Consider the following 14,612-nt stretch of genomic DNA (forward strand, 5'->3'; position numbering starts at 1 on the left):
GAGGGGTGACAGGGATAAAGAGTTTAGCCGATACTTTCCAGCATTTCAAGCTTCTATGGATTTGACACGAAGAAAATTGGGCGGCGCACCTATGTGCATGAGAAGCTCTTAGAATTTCTTCATTTACTTGCTTTGGTGTAATTCCTGGATTCCTGACTAGGGTTATCCAGTCAGATTGTAATCTCTTATCAGTTTAATAAAGCGAGGGATTAATGTAAAAAAACTAACAAGGTTCAGGGTAATGTGGCAGGGTTTAAAATTCAAATGCAACAGAAATACAACACAAACATGATACAAACCCATCTAGGGTCCAAGGCTCAAGAGCCGACGCACGTGCGCGCGCACAAACACAAACACGATGCAAACCCATTAGGGTCCAGGTGGGCTCAAGAGCCGACACACACACACGCGCGATACAAACCCGAAGGGGGTCCTTGGCTAACAAGCCGAAACACACACATAAACACTAAGCTGAGGAAGACCACGATAGTGACGGACATCAGCCACCATCAGCCTCCCTGTGTCACAGCATGAAGGCGAAGTTGTGGAATGAAAGCATCAAGGATCTGACGATGAAGATCCCTGGGTCGGAGGCCTTGTGTTCGATGAAGATCCCTACAATAAGAGCTTTGTTACAAATTTCCAAATAATCCGACCCAAGCGAGAGCCTAAAGTTTGGCAAGTTCGGTCCTCAGAATTATGGTCGCGGAGTGCATCTATTAGAGCTACTTATCAGTACATACCTTGATGTGCGCCCGCCGGGTCTGGAACCAGTATACGATCTGCTGGGGCTCCATGCCGGTTTCGCGGCTGAGATTAGCGACGTCGGGGTGGGCCCATTTCTTGAACGCCCTGCGATGGAAACACACAAACGACGCCGTTATTTTCCTATCGATCACCGGCGGTAAGCAGAAAATTACGGCAGGAGGAAATGGAGTGTATGATTAGATTAGAGGTGCATGCGTACGCCTCGAGCGCCAGAATCTTGCGCGGCCCGTGGCGGTGGCCGTCCATGGCTACCTGCAGGTACCAACCTCTCTCAAGCTCGCTCGCTCGCGCTGGCCGGAGAGGGGGATTGGAGGAGGAGGAGGAGGAAGGAAGAGAGATCTTGGTGCTCGGCTGTGTGACCTCCGGCTCGCCGTCGCTCCTACTTATACGGGCCGGACTGGTAACGCCAACGCCACTCAGTCGTACGCCAGCCCTTCCAATCTTGTCTCCATATGCAGCTTTTCGCACCCCGCTCCTCCGCCGCTCTCTCTCCTCCTCGCGGCTGTCTTCTGTTCGTCCCTATGCTTCCTTGCTCGCGCAAACAGCTGGAGCCATTTAAGGCCAAAGCTCCTCCTCTCTGTCTTCCTGCTGTAGCGCAGACTACCCCAAAGCTCGACTGTACATACATGCCACTCGTTTGGCATTTGGACTTGATGTTTTATGGGATATGTAAATTGAGAAACAATCATGCATGATACTATACTCATAACCTGGTAGTGTATGATATATGTTGATCTAATGACCGTGTTTCTGTTGAGTCAACCATGGTCCTCGGTGAAATGCACGCTGCACCAGCAGCAGTAGCTTCCTTGGCTTGTAAGGAAGCAGCAGGTTCCTAGTAATTACCTAGTAGTTTACTTAGCTAGCTAGTAGTTTCCAGGAATGTGATGTGCATGTACGTAGTAGTTTGCTAGCAGTTTTTTCTAGGGTTTACTTGACTTGACCCGGGCTGACCTGTGGCCTATAAAAGGAGATGAATCCCATCGGTTGTAAGTAGGCCATTTCACTCCAATACAAGGCATTTCCTCCTTCTAGTACCACCGTGTGTGCTCCAAGCTTCAAGTGCTGTGTACTAGTACTACTACTCATGGTTTTCACTTTCAGTGAGATTTCACTGTAATTCACTGAATTTCATTAATTTCAGTAGACACTGAAATATTACGTTTCGGTCAAAATATTTCAGCAAATTCAGTAATACACAGGAAATCAAATATTTTTCAAAATACTTTTTAAAAATTTCAAATATCTAATTAAATTCAAATGAATATTTCGGCCTTTTGGCTGAAATGCAAACTGAAATAACTGAATTTCACTGAATTTCAGTGATTTCAGTTGGTGCTGAAATTTTGTTGAAACTGAAATTGAAAACCATGCTACTAATACTACGTGTGTGTGTGTGATACACTAGTGAGTGTGTGAGTAGTACGTGTGTGTGCTTCCCGGTCGTCGTTGCCGGCACCTCGTCCGGCTCCACCCTGGGTGCGGCCGCCGCCTCTGCCGGTGCCGCCTCCACCACTCGGGGCACCGGCACCACGTCCTGGACGCTTCCTCGCCTCCCAGTTCTTCGAGAATAGGAGTTGTCCACCGCCGAAGCTCTCGCGAACGTCGTCAAGGCGGTCCTCAACCACCCGCAACCGGCCCGTGAGCTACAGCAACCTGGATGGCTGACGAGGATGCCGCAGCCGCGGAAAATCTCGTGCAGGCTCAAGAGGACGGTGGGCCAGCAATGATGATGGCTTGCATCGAGACCATGCAGGAGGGCGCAGCGCCTCCGGCAACCATGGTCCCGACAAGCATCAAAGCCGTGCAGGAGGGTGCACCACCTCTGGCGACCACGGTGCCGGCAACTGTCAAGTCCGTGCGGGAGGCACGAAGCTCTTCAACTGATCCCCTCCCAACATCGGTAGTGCTTTCCCTGACAACAGCGTTCTCGGGGGCCTATGACTGGGAGGAGATGAAGACCCAGGTGTGGGGGAGCCACACCCCGGTAACCACGTCCCCTGCGATGTTGGTCAAGCCCGTGCAAGTTGGCACGGCAATCGCGGCCCCGACATCCTCGGGACCCGATAAGACCGTGCAAGTTGGCACGGCAATCGCGGCCCAGACATCCTCGGGACCCGACAAGCCCGTGCAAGTTGGCATGGCAAAGGCGTCGCCGACATCCTCGGTACCCAACAAGCCCGTGTCAGGAGGCACGGCAACGACGCATATGGTGTGCCACGTCCCAACCATGATGCTGGCGACCAGTGAGCCCATGCAAGAGGCACGGTACTCTCAGGTCGGCCACACCCCGACAACCAGGTTCTTGGGGTTCTGCAAGCCCGTGTGGGCGACACGGCACTCTTCTACATGCCTCAACTGGGGGGCGATGAAGAGACGGTCATGGGGCGGCCAGGCCTCGACCGAGACTCTGGCGACCATCGAGGCCGTGCAAGAGGCGCGGAGCTCTCTGGTCGGCCACGCCACAACCCCGACACATTTGGGGTCCACTGAGTTCGCGCGGGAGGCACGAAACTCTCTGGCCGGGCATGCCTCGACCACGCTGGTGGCGACTGTCGAGACCGTGCAGGGGGCACAGTGCTCTATGGTCGGCCATGCCGAAGCCCCGACGCGCTCGGGGTCCATCGAGTCCGTGCGGGAGGCATGACTCACAACTGTCGGGGGAGACCCGACAAGCAAGATTGTTGGGAAGAGCGACAAGGCTACCTTGGGAGAAGCAACTCCGGGTAGTGCGGTGTCCGACAAGTCATCCCCGGGAAGGGAGTTCCCGGGTAGCATGACGTCTGACACGACGACCCCGGGAAGGGAGTTCCCGGGCAGTGTGACGTCGGGAACTACGACCCCAGCAACTCTGACGCTCAAGAGCGAGGTGGTTCTTGGGCAGTTTCTGTCCCCGCCTACAGCACAGTCGGACCTGTTCGACACCAACAACATTGGCGATCCACACAAGTTGCGACGCCTAGGGGGAACTTCTCGGCGAGCCTACTGGACAGCCGCAGCACCCCGAGATCAAGAAGGACGAGCACGGCACCATCATCAAGCACAAGGCACGGCTCGTCGCGAAATGTTACGTACAACGCATTGGGGAGGGCATGCAGGAGGTCCTCACTCTGGTGGCAAAGCACGAGCAGGGCGTACGGGCTACGCAAAGCCCCAGAAGACGGATATCCCGACGAAGGCAGCATCCGGTTTCACGAGCTGCACGATAAGGTCGGGATCGTCAACATCAAACTCCTTCGACAAGGTTGAGGGGGAGATTGTTGAGTCAACCATGGTCTTCGGTGAAATGCATGCTGCACTAGCAGCAGTAGCTTCCTTGGCTTGTAAGGAAGCAGTAGGTTCCTAGTAATTACCTAGTAGTTTACTTAGCTAGCTAGTAGTTTCCAGGAATGTGATGTGCATGTACGTAGTAGTTTGCTAGCAGTTTTTTCTAGGGTTTACTTGACTTGACCCGGGCTGACCTGTGGCCTATAAAAGAAGATGAATCCCATCGGTTGTAAGTAGGCCATTTCACTTCAATACAAGGCATTTCCTCCTTCTAGTACCACCGTGTGTGCTCCAAGCTTCAAGTGTTGTGTAGTAGTAGTCTAGTACTACTACTACGTGTGTGTGTGTGATACACTAGTGAGTGTGTGAGTAGTACGTGTGTGTGCTCATCCACCGGTCGTTCATCAGTGTACTCGAGTGCTAGCAAGTAGTTCCGGGCTAACAGTTTCTTGGTGGATAGTATTAACTTTGGAAACTTTCCAACAATTGGTAATATATATATGGTGCGCGGGTTAATAGATACTCCTATATATAAACGGCGGCGTTTCCCAGTAATATTATTATTGGAAGCATATTTCAGAAATTACAATCCTTATAAATTGGTTTACAGAGTATTAAGACTACGTTGTTATATTTATTTAATTTCCTTTGCCTACCTACTTACTCCCATGCCTGCGGGTTAGTAAGCTCAATACATATTGGTTTACACTCGTGTTTTGTATAGCCTAATTGACATGATGATTCTTACATGTTCATAGAGCCATGCTAAGATGCATAACCGGTAAATATTTGCATGGGTCATTATACTTTTGTGTTCCCTTTATGTCGCCGTACGTACTTTCTCTCATGCTGTCATGCATGATGACCGTTTCTTGTAACGCAATGCGTCTATTTACAGACATTCTATCATGCATGGTGACCGTTTCATGCAACGTAATGCAAGGTCGTACGTCTCTCTAGGTACTTTCTTTCACGTAGGATGGCCATCTCTTGTAACGTAATGCAATGTTATGTGAATCATGCTTACTCTAGTTTATGTTAATACCTGATACATAAGAATAAGTTTTTGTGCTTTCAGTTAGTTGGGTGACACTAATTAATATTTATTTGGTTTATTTTGCACGACTAATAATTTTACACAGGAGCCACCCTCGACCCCTGCATCGCCTCCCTGGCAGCTCGGGGGTGAAAACCCTAAAGGTCGCAACTCCTCCCCTTCCCCATCCTAGTCTCGACGTTTGGAGGGGAGGGTGCTCCTTGGCATAGTTTGGGTTGGCCCTATGGAATGTCGTAGCGGGGCCCTTGTTTCGTCAGTCGTGATGTGACGAATGGTGGCCCTTGCACTACACTAGTGCAGAACCGGGCTATAGCCCCGGTTTGTAAGGGGCTTTAGTGCCGGTTCTGCAACCGTCAGTAAAGGGTGCGGACTAAAGGTCCCCCCTAGTACCGGTTTTGCACGAACCGCCACGAAAGTGCCACCGCGTGGCACGAGCCGGGGCCGGTGGCTGGAGACCTTTAGTACCGGTTGGTAACACCAACCAGTACTAAATGTTTGGGCTATTTTGGTTTTATTTTTTATTTTTTTTTCATTTTTTCAATTTAATTTAGAGATTATTTTTACATTATAATGAGTTGTTAAATCATTAGGTGAAAGTACTGCAGATTAGTTTCAATTGGGATGCATGAATGGATCGTAGCTAAGTGATCAAATTATATATGCCATATCCATATTACTTGATCACTTATATTAGGTGAGAAAGTAATATGGTATGGCATATATACTTGATCACTTAGCTAGCTAGGATCCATCCAGTTGAAACTAATCTGCGGTTTCTTTCATAAATGATATAATAACTCATCATAGTCGTCATTAGCACTATTTAATCATCATAGTCATTACCACTATCTAATCACCACCAATATATATATACTAGCTTAAAGAAGAAACATTCACCTGTACCAGAAGGAAAGATATCATTGAGTTCAATATGGTCATGATTATAAGCGTTCATATATAAGACCACAAAAGAAAATCACTCTTTGAGATTAAGTTCAGGACGAAGAACACGAAAAGCATGCTAATCACTCCTGCTGCTCTATCTCAGGTAAAATAGCATAGAACATGTATAGCTCTCCTGATTCATCATATTGGAGCATGCTAGTGAACCTGCCTCCTAATTGTGGGCTGGGCTTCTGATTGCTTCCCCCTAGTACTTCTCTGCGATCGTGGACAATTCTACTCCAGTCTCTCACTATTAAGCATTCCTCCTAATCTTGAATGCACTAAAGTGCATTATAGGAGGTCTTGGCCGTAAGCTAACCATTCTCATGCGACCTTTAGTCTCGATCCACTGAGGCAGAACATTCATCGGGAGTCCCTGTAGAAGAACATCGTATAGTAACATACTTAGCAATGAAGTTTCGCTTAAAAAATAATGTATGCAAAAGATGCACTGAGAAAAAATAGTAAAAATCTTACCATCTTTCCTAAATAGATGTGACCGTAGCTCAATACGATCACTATTGGTCGCACGTTTTGAGTACTGAGATTTTTAAGTCCAGAAAAATAATTTGCCTTGACAGTATGAAGATCCTCAAGCCATGAAACATAATGACTTATCTCCTCGCAGTTTAGTTCTGCCCCGAGACAGTGGAAGGTCCTGTCTACCAAGCGCTCGACAAGTTTGCTTGAATGGAAATAAGTTGTCAATAGAAATTAGTTGTCAACTTTTTTTGAAAAAACAATATCAAAGACATAAATATGGTTGAGAAACTCACATAATGGTAGAACTGGAGGCGTCTGCACCTCGACCCAAATGTCTCTATTACCTTCAATATTATCTTCGGGGCGAATATCAAAGGTGATAAACATGCCATGCTCAAATGCATAAGCCTTGCATAGTGCTTGCCAAGTTTTGCATTCAAAATGGGTGTAGATTTCTTGATTGTATAATTTGACGTTGAAGGTATAACCATGCTCGGTCTTCAAGTAAACTCTCTTTACCTCCATAGTTTTGTTAGGACTGAAACCTATCTTATCCAAGACAAAAAATTTTGCATGACAGGGGATACGCTAATAGAATAGTGAAAATTTAAAATAATAAGTTGAAGCAAATCAAGCATATCTAAGTCATGCTTAATTACGAAAAAAGACTTGTCATTGTGACTTACTGTATCCACTTCGAAGGTCTCATCCAGCTTGATACTGAAGCGTCTATCATCAACTAGGAAATTTTTGTCGCACAGGCCGCGTTGGTCTTCGCAGTCTTCGCACATAATGAAATCGTTTACGTCGTCAGACGACATTTCCTATATATGTTCATAGGTGAAACATTAAACACTTATTAGTTATATTAATTCAACTAATTAGACTAGTTCTATTAATTCAACTAGCTAGTTCACTAATTAATTCAAGTAAGCACTTACTAAAAATATACCTAAATAAAGTATAGCTCATAATTCAACTAATTCAACTAACTAGTTCAAGTAATTCAATTAATTCAACTAATTAGACTAGTTCTATTAATTCAACTAATTAATTCAACTAATTAATTCAACTAAGCACTTACTAAAAATATACCTAAATAAAGTATAGCTCATAATTCAACTAATTCAACTAACTAGTTCAAGTAATTCAATTAATTCAACTAATTAGACTAGTTCTATTAATTCAACTCGCTAGTTCAACTAATTAATTCAATTAAGCACTTACTAAAGATATACCTAAATAAAGTATAGCTCCTAATTCAACTAACTAGTTCAACTAATTCAACTAATTCAACAAAACTAGTTCTATTAATTCAACTAAATTTTAATTAGATGATCAAATCTCATATACCTAAATTTAATACATATTAATTCATATAACATTAATAAAAAATCATCTATAACTAAAAGTATAAAAAACTAACTCATCTAACATTATCTAATTCTTATATAATCTAACATTTATATAATCTAATATTTTGACATTAAACATTTGTGTGTGTGCGCGCGCATTTGTGTGTACTTTTGTGTGTGTGCGTGTGTGCATATATGTGTGAACAGGATCAGGCCGCCGGCGCGAGCGGCAGGGGGCCGGCCGGGGCACGCAATCGATCTTACAGCAAGGGGGGGGGGGGCGACGACGGCGACGACGGCGGCGATGGGCCGGGGGCGGCGACGGGGGGCGGCGCAATGGGGGCAGCGCGACGGGGGCGACGACGACGGCGACGGGGGCGGTGCATGGATGGGGGCGGCGACCACGGCGACGGGTGCGGCGTGCGGGGACGGGCGCGATGAAGATGAAGATGATAACTACAAATTTTCGTAAGTGGTGAATATATAGGGGAGGCCTTTAGTACCGGGTGGGGGCACAAATCCATACTAAAGGTTAAATTTGGCCAGGCGAATCGGCGGGAAGCGACCCCCTTTAGTATCGGTTCGTGCCCCCACCCGGTACTAAAGACCCACCCTTTAGTACCGGTTTGTGCCACGAACCGGTACTAAATGGGGTGCAAGGTGCTCATTGTTTAGTCCCACCTCGCCGAGCGAATGGCAGCCGCACTGATTTATAAACCCAGCCGCGGCTGCTCCTTCGAGCTCCTATATAATGCAGGCCTTTGGGCCTAACTTTGCTGCGCTGCCCTGTGAGCCTGCTGGGCCTTATGGGCTTGCATATGCACGCCCGAGGCCGAGCAGGCCCACTGGACAGCGCAGATATAATTTTTTTCATATAGTTTCTTCTATTTATTTGTGATTACTTTTTATTGTATTTAGAATTTCTTATATTTAATATTAGTGTGTTTTATCATTATATTGATGTTTGTAGTGATTCATATTCGAAAGAGATTGTCCAGTTTGTATACGAAGTGCATCCGGTTTTTATCGTAACCCTTTCTAATTTTTTGCACATGCCATGCGGTTGAAATGATGATACCTTGCCAAGTTTCAACCTTTTCAGAGTTCATTTGTAGTGCTTTTCAATTCAGGGTCATTCAGCTCTGAAAACAAATTAGTAAATTCATCGAAAATAGCAAATTATGTCACAAAAGGTTGAAAGTTGATGACGTGGATTTGAATTGTGCATCTGAATGCAGAAAAAGTCCGGAGTTGTACTAAGTTATTAAAATATGGAATAGCCGGTGTAACAGATGAGTTTTCGTCCGAAACTCTGATACTTCCTAAGAGATTGTCCAGTTTGTACATGAAGTGCATCCAGTTTTTGCTGTAACCCTCTCTACTTTTTTGCACATGCTATGCGGTTGAAATGATGATACCTTGCCAAGTTTCAACCTTTTCGGAGTTTATTTGTAGTGCTTTTCAATTTCAGGGTCATTCAGCTCTGAAAACAAATCAGTAAATTCATCGAACATACGTAATTATGTCAGAAAGGGTTGAAATTTGATGACGTGGATTTGAATTCTGCATCTGAATGCAGAAAAAGTCCGGAGTCGTACTAAGTTATTAAAATATTGAATAGCCGGTGTAATAGATGAGTTTTCGTCCGAAACCCTGATACTTCCTAAGAGATTGTCCAGTTTGTACACGAAGTGCATCCAGTTTTTGCCAACCCTCTCTACTTTTTTGCACATGCTATGCGGTTGAAATGATGATACCTTGCTAAGTTTCAACCTTTTCGGAGTTCATTTGTAGTGCTTTTCAATTTCAGGGTCATTCAGCTCTAAAAACAAATCAGTAAATGCATCGAAAATAGCAAATTATGTCAGAAAGGGTTGAAAGGTGATGACGTGATTTGAATTGTGCATTTGAATGCAGAAAAAGTCCGGAGTTGTACTAAGTTATTAAAATATTGAATAGCCAGTGTAACAGATGAGTTTTCGTCCGAAACCCTGATACTTCCTAAGAGATTGTCCAGTTTGTACATGAAATGCATCCAGTTTTTACCGTAACCATCTCTACTTTTTTGCACATACTATGCGGTTGAAATGATGATAACTTGCCAAGTTTCAACCTTTTCGGAGTTTATTTGTAGTGCTTTTCAATTTCAGGGTCATTCAGCTCTGAAACAAATCAGTAAATTCATCGAAAATAGCAAATTATGCCAGAAAGGGTTGAAATTTGATGATGTGGATTTGAATTCTGCATCTGAATGCAGAAAAAGTCCGGAGTCGTACTAAGTTATTAAAATATTGAATAGCCGGTGTAATAGATGAGTTTTAGTCCGAAACCCTGATACTTCCTAAGAGATTGTCCAGTTTGTACACGAAGTGCATCCAGTTTTTGCCAACCCTCTCTACTTTTTGCACATGCTATGTGAGTGAAATGATGATACCTTGCCAAGTTTCAACCTTTTCAGAGTTCATTTGTACTGCTTTTCAATTTCAGGATCACTCAGCTCTGAAAACAAATCAGTAAATGCATCGAACATACGAAATTATGTCAGAAAGGGTTGAAAGTTGATGACGTGGATTTGAATTGTGCATCTGAACACAAAAAAGTCCGGAGTTTTACAAAGTTATTAAAATATTAAATAGCCGGTGTAACAGATGAGTTTTCGTCCAAAACCCTGATACTTCCTAAGAGATTGTCCAGTTTGTACATGTAGTGCATCCAGTTTTTACCGTAACCCTCTCTACTTTTTTGCACATACTATGCGGTTGAAATGATGATACCTTGCCAAGTTTCAACCTGTTCGGAGTTCATTTGTAGTGCTTTTCAATTTCAGGGTCATTCAGCTCTAAAAACAAATCAGTAAATGCATCGAAAATAGCAAATTATATCAGAAAGGGTTGAAAGTTGATGACGTGGATTTGAATTGTGCATCTAAACGCAAAAAGAGTCCGGAGTTATACTAGGTTATTAAAATATTGAATAGCCGGTATAACAGATGAGTTTTTGTCCGAAACCCTGATACTTCCTAAGAGATTGTCCAGTTTGTACACGAAGTGCATCCAGTTTTTGCCATAATCCTCTCTACTTTTTGCACATGCTATGCGGGTGAAATGATGATACCTTGCCAAGTTTCAACCTTTTCGAAGTTCATTTGTACTGCTTTTCAATTTCAGGATCATTTAGCTCTGAAAACAAATTAGTAAATGCATCGAAAATACGAAATTATGTCAGAAAGGGTTGAAAGTTGATGACGTGGATTTGAATTCTGCATCTGAACACAAAAAAAAGTCCGGAGTTGTACTAAGTTATTAAAATATTGAATAGCCAGTGTAACAGATGAGTTTTCGTCCGAAACTCTGATACTTCCTAAGAGATTGTCCAGTTCGTACACGAAGTGCATCCAGTTTTTGCCGTAACCCTCTCTACTTTTTTGCACATGCTATGCAGATGAAATGATGATACCTTACCAAGTTTCAACCTTTTCGGAGTTCTTTTGTAGTGCTTTTCAATTTCAGGGTCATTCAGCTCTGAAAACAAATCAGTAAATGCATCGAAAATAGCAAATTATGTCAGAAAGGGTTGAAAGTTGATGACGTGGATTTGAATTATGCATCTGAACGCAAAAAAAAAAGTCCGGAGTTGTACTAAGTGATTAAAATATTGAATAGCCGGTGTAAAACAGGAGTTTTCGTCCAAAACTCTAATACTTCCTAAGAGATTGTCCAGTTTGTACACGAAGTGCATCCAGTTTTTGCCAACCCTCTCTACTTTTTTGCACATGCTATGCGGTTGAAATGATGATACCTTGCCAAGTTTCAACCTTTTCGGAGTTTATTTGTAGTGCTTTTCAATTTCAGGGTCATTCAGCTCTGAAAACAAATCAGTAAATTCATCGAAAATAGCAAATTATGTCAGAAATGATTGAAATTTGATGACGTGGATTTGAATTCTGCATCTGAATGCAGAAAAAGTCCGGAGTCGTACTAAGTTATTAAAATATTGAATAGCCGGTGTAATAGATGAGTTTTCGTCCGAAACCCTGATACTTCCTAAGAGATTGTCCAGTTTGTACACGAAGTGCATCCAGTTTTTGCCAACCATCTCTACTTTTTTGCACATGCTATGCGGTTGAAATGATGATACCTTGCCAAGTTTCAACCTTTTCGGAGTTCATTTGTAGTGCTTTTCAACTTCAGGGTCATTCCGCTCTAAAAACATATCAGTAAATGCATCGAAAATAGTAAATTATGTCAGAAAGGGTTGAAAGTTGATGGTGTGGATTTGAATTGTGCATCTGAACGCAGAAAAAGTCTGGAGTTGTACTAAGTTATTAAAATATTGAATAGCCGGTGTAACAGATGAGTTTTCGTCCAAAACCCTGATACTTCCTAAGAGATTGTCCAGTTTGTACACGAAGTGCATCCAGTTTTTGCCGTAACCCTCTGTAGTTTTTGGCACATGATATGCGGGTGAAATGATGATACCTTGCCAAGTTTCAACCTGTTCGGAGTTCATTTGTAGTGCTTTTCAATTTCAGAGTCATTCAGCTCAAAACAAATCAGTAATTGCATGAAAAATAGCAAATGAAGGCACAAAATGTCCTGCACGTTGCTTATCTTCAGGCCTTGAGGAAATAGTGTAGACTGGACGGAGCTATGTGTAGTTTTCGTCCGAAACAATGATAGCTCCGTGCAGTCTACACCATTTCCTCAAGGCTTGAAGGCTAAGCAACGTGCAGGTGAACTTTTTTCGTATGTGACGAACTTTTTCTCGAATCCCATGAACTTTTTTCAAATCCGATGAATATCTTTTTAAATTTTTTGAACTTTTTTCAAATCCGATGAACTTTTTTTAATCAAAAATGAAAAAGTTCATCGATTTGAAAAGAGTTCACGAGTTTTGAAAAATTCATCATATAAGGAAGAAAAAGAGAAAACAGAAAAGAAAAATGGAAAAACGAAAAAGAAACGAAGAACCTAAAAAGTAAATTTAGTGATGCAGCCTACTGGATGTGCCGTTGTGGCCGAGTGATTAGCGTGGTGTAACTCGAGACAGGAGGTCGGTCGATCGAGTCTCCGCGCACGCGCCAGTTTTATTTTGATTTTCCTGTTGGGCCCCCTCCTTTTTTTGGGCCGGCCCGCTTCCCATCGCTTGCGAGTGCCATAAGCATCAACCGGCGCTTAAAGCGCGGATTAGGAGCTCCCTATAATTTTGCCCTCCATCGACAAACCATCAAAAACTTGTTAAACTATACAATCACACAAGTGATAATTCATTCAAGGGAATGTCCAAATATAAGAGTGATACAACCACTGACAAAACAAGCTCAACAATTATACCACATTCCGTACGTGTAAAACGGTCACACGTACAAACCAACACCAGCAAGCTGAATCATCAAGAGCCTGCCTGCCTGCATGCATGCAGAGTTGCAGACATGCCAGACAAGGACACAACTTTCGTACTGATCGCCATATGCCATGGACGGGCTAGGCATCGACCACGCGAAAGGAGCCTCTGTTTTTGATGACGATGTCGTACATGTGGACGGAGGCGAAGTGGGAGAGGTCCCGGCGGAGGGAGATGAGGTTGAGGCTGCCGCGCTTGTGGAACTGCAGCAGCGCCGGGTCTTCGTAGTAACGCTCCCACCCCAGGGCCGTGAGCTTCGACTCGAGCGCCTCGTAGGAACCTACCACCTCGTTCTTCACAGTGTACAGCAGCGCCTCGTTGGTTCTCCCCCAGCCGAGTAACTTGCTAAAAACCACTACATTTATGGATAGGTTACTTCAAAAGTTAAAATCATCATCTTTGCCAAAAATAACAATTCACCACCACTTCTGCGGCAAGTGATTAACAAATCTCACTGATTCAAAATTGGACCGCGACTAAGCACAAAACTGACAGATGTGATCCACATGTCAGGCCAACGTGGCATATATACGTGGATAGTATGCAGAGATGTCCAATGGTCCCACATGTCAGCCCCATACCTTCTTCTTCCTCCTCCTTCCAAGGAACCCACATCTCAGCGCCTCACCCGAGTCAACCTCGTCGGCGACCGTTGTCTGGCCAGCACCGGCGAGCGACCAGAGCACCAGCCACCCCTGCCCCTGCTCTCTCTCTCTCTCTCTCTCTTCTTTCTCTACTTCTTCCTTCCCCTTACTCTCCCGAGCTCTCTCTCTCTCTCTCTCTCTCTCTCTCTCTCTCTAGGTAACAGAATGGGCGCACCGCCGCTGGAACGTTGACCGGCGTCGCCACTGGAGTGGAGCCTCTCCGCCATGCTCTTGGACCGCTTGGTTCCACCCTGCCATGCCTTAATCCGCGCCGGCCAGATCTCACGCCGCCGCGCATGTCCGCCCGCTGGAGCAGCTCCTCCATCTCTCTGGTCTGGAGAGAAACTGGTGCCTGCGAGCTTCCCCGACCGGAGCAAAATAGGCGGCGGCGGGAGTAGCAGGAGCAGGGGGCGCAGGAGCAGCAGGAGCAGGCGGCCGCGGGAGCAGCAGCAAACGAGGACAGCGGGAGCGGCAAGAGTTTAAGCGGTGGCGGCCGGGGGCAAAAGCGGGCAGCGACAGGAGCAGCGGGAGCTTAAGCAGGCGGCAGAGGGAGCAGTAGCAGGCAAGCATTGACTATTGAGGAAGAAGAAAGTTGAAAAGATATGAGAGACTGACTGGTGGGCCTATCTACCACCTCAGCATATTGTCCACGTAGACATGCCAAATCAGCTTGACATGTAGATCCCACCT

General features: G+C 44.8%; 1 long non-coding RNA gene across 1 annotated transcript; it reads right to left on the minus strand.

Moving 5' to 3' along the window:
- Positions 1-232: 232 nt before the first annotated feature.
- On the minus strand, positions 233-1,414 carry LOC123085104 (uncharacterized). Its single transcript, XR_006439585.1, has 3 exons — positions 968-1,414; positions 744-852; positions 233-615 (listed from the first exon to the last, which is right to left on the minus strand). It is a non-coding gene; the product is annotated as an uncharacterized lncRNA (long non-coding RNA).
- Between the last annotated feature and the right edge of the window lie 13,198 nt (positions 1,415-14,612).

This window comes from Triticum aestivum, chromosome 1B (assembly GCF_018294505.1).
Source record: "Triticum aestivum cultivar Chinese Spring chromosome 1B, IWGSC CS RefSeq v2.1, whole genome shotgun sequence".
Classification (NCBI taxonomy): domain Eukaryota; kingdom Viridiplantae; phylum Streptophyta; class Magnoliopsida; order Poales; family Poaceae; genus Triticum; species Triticum aestivum.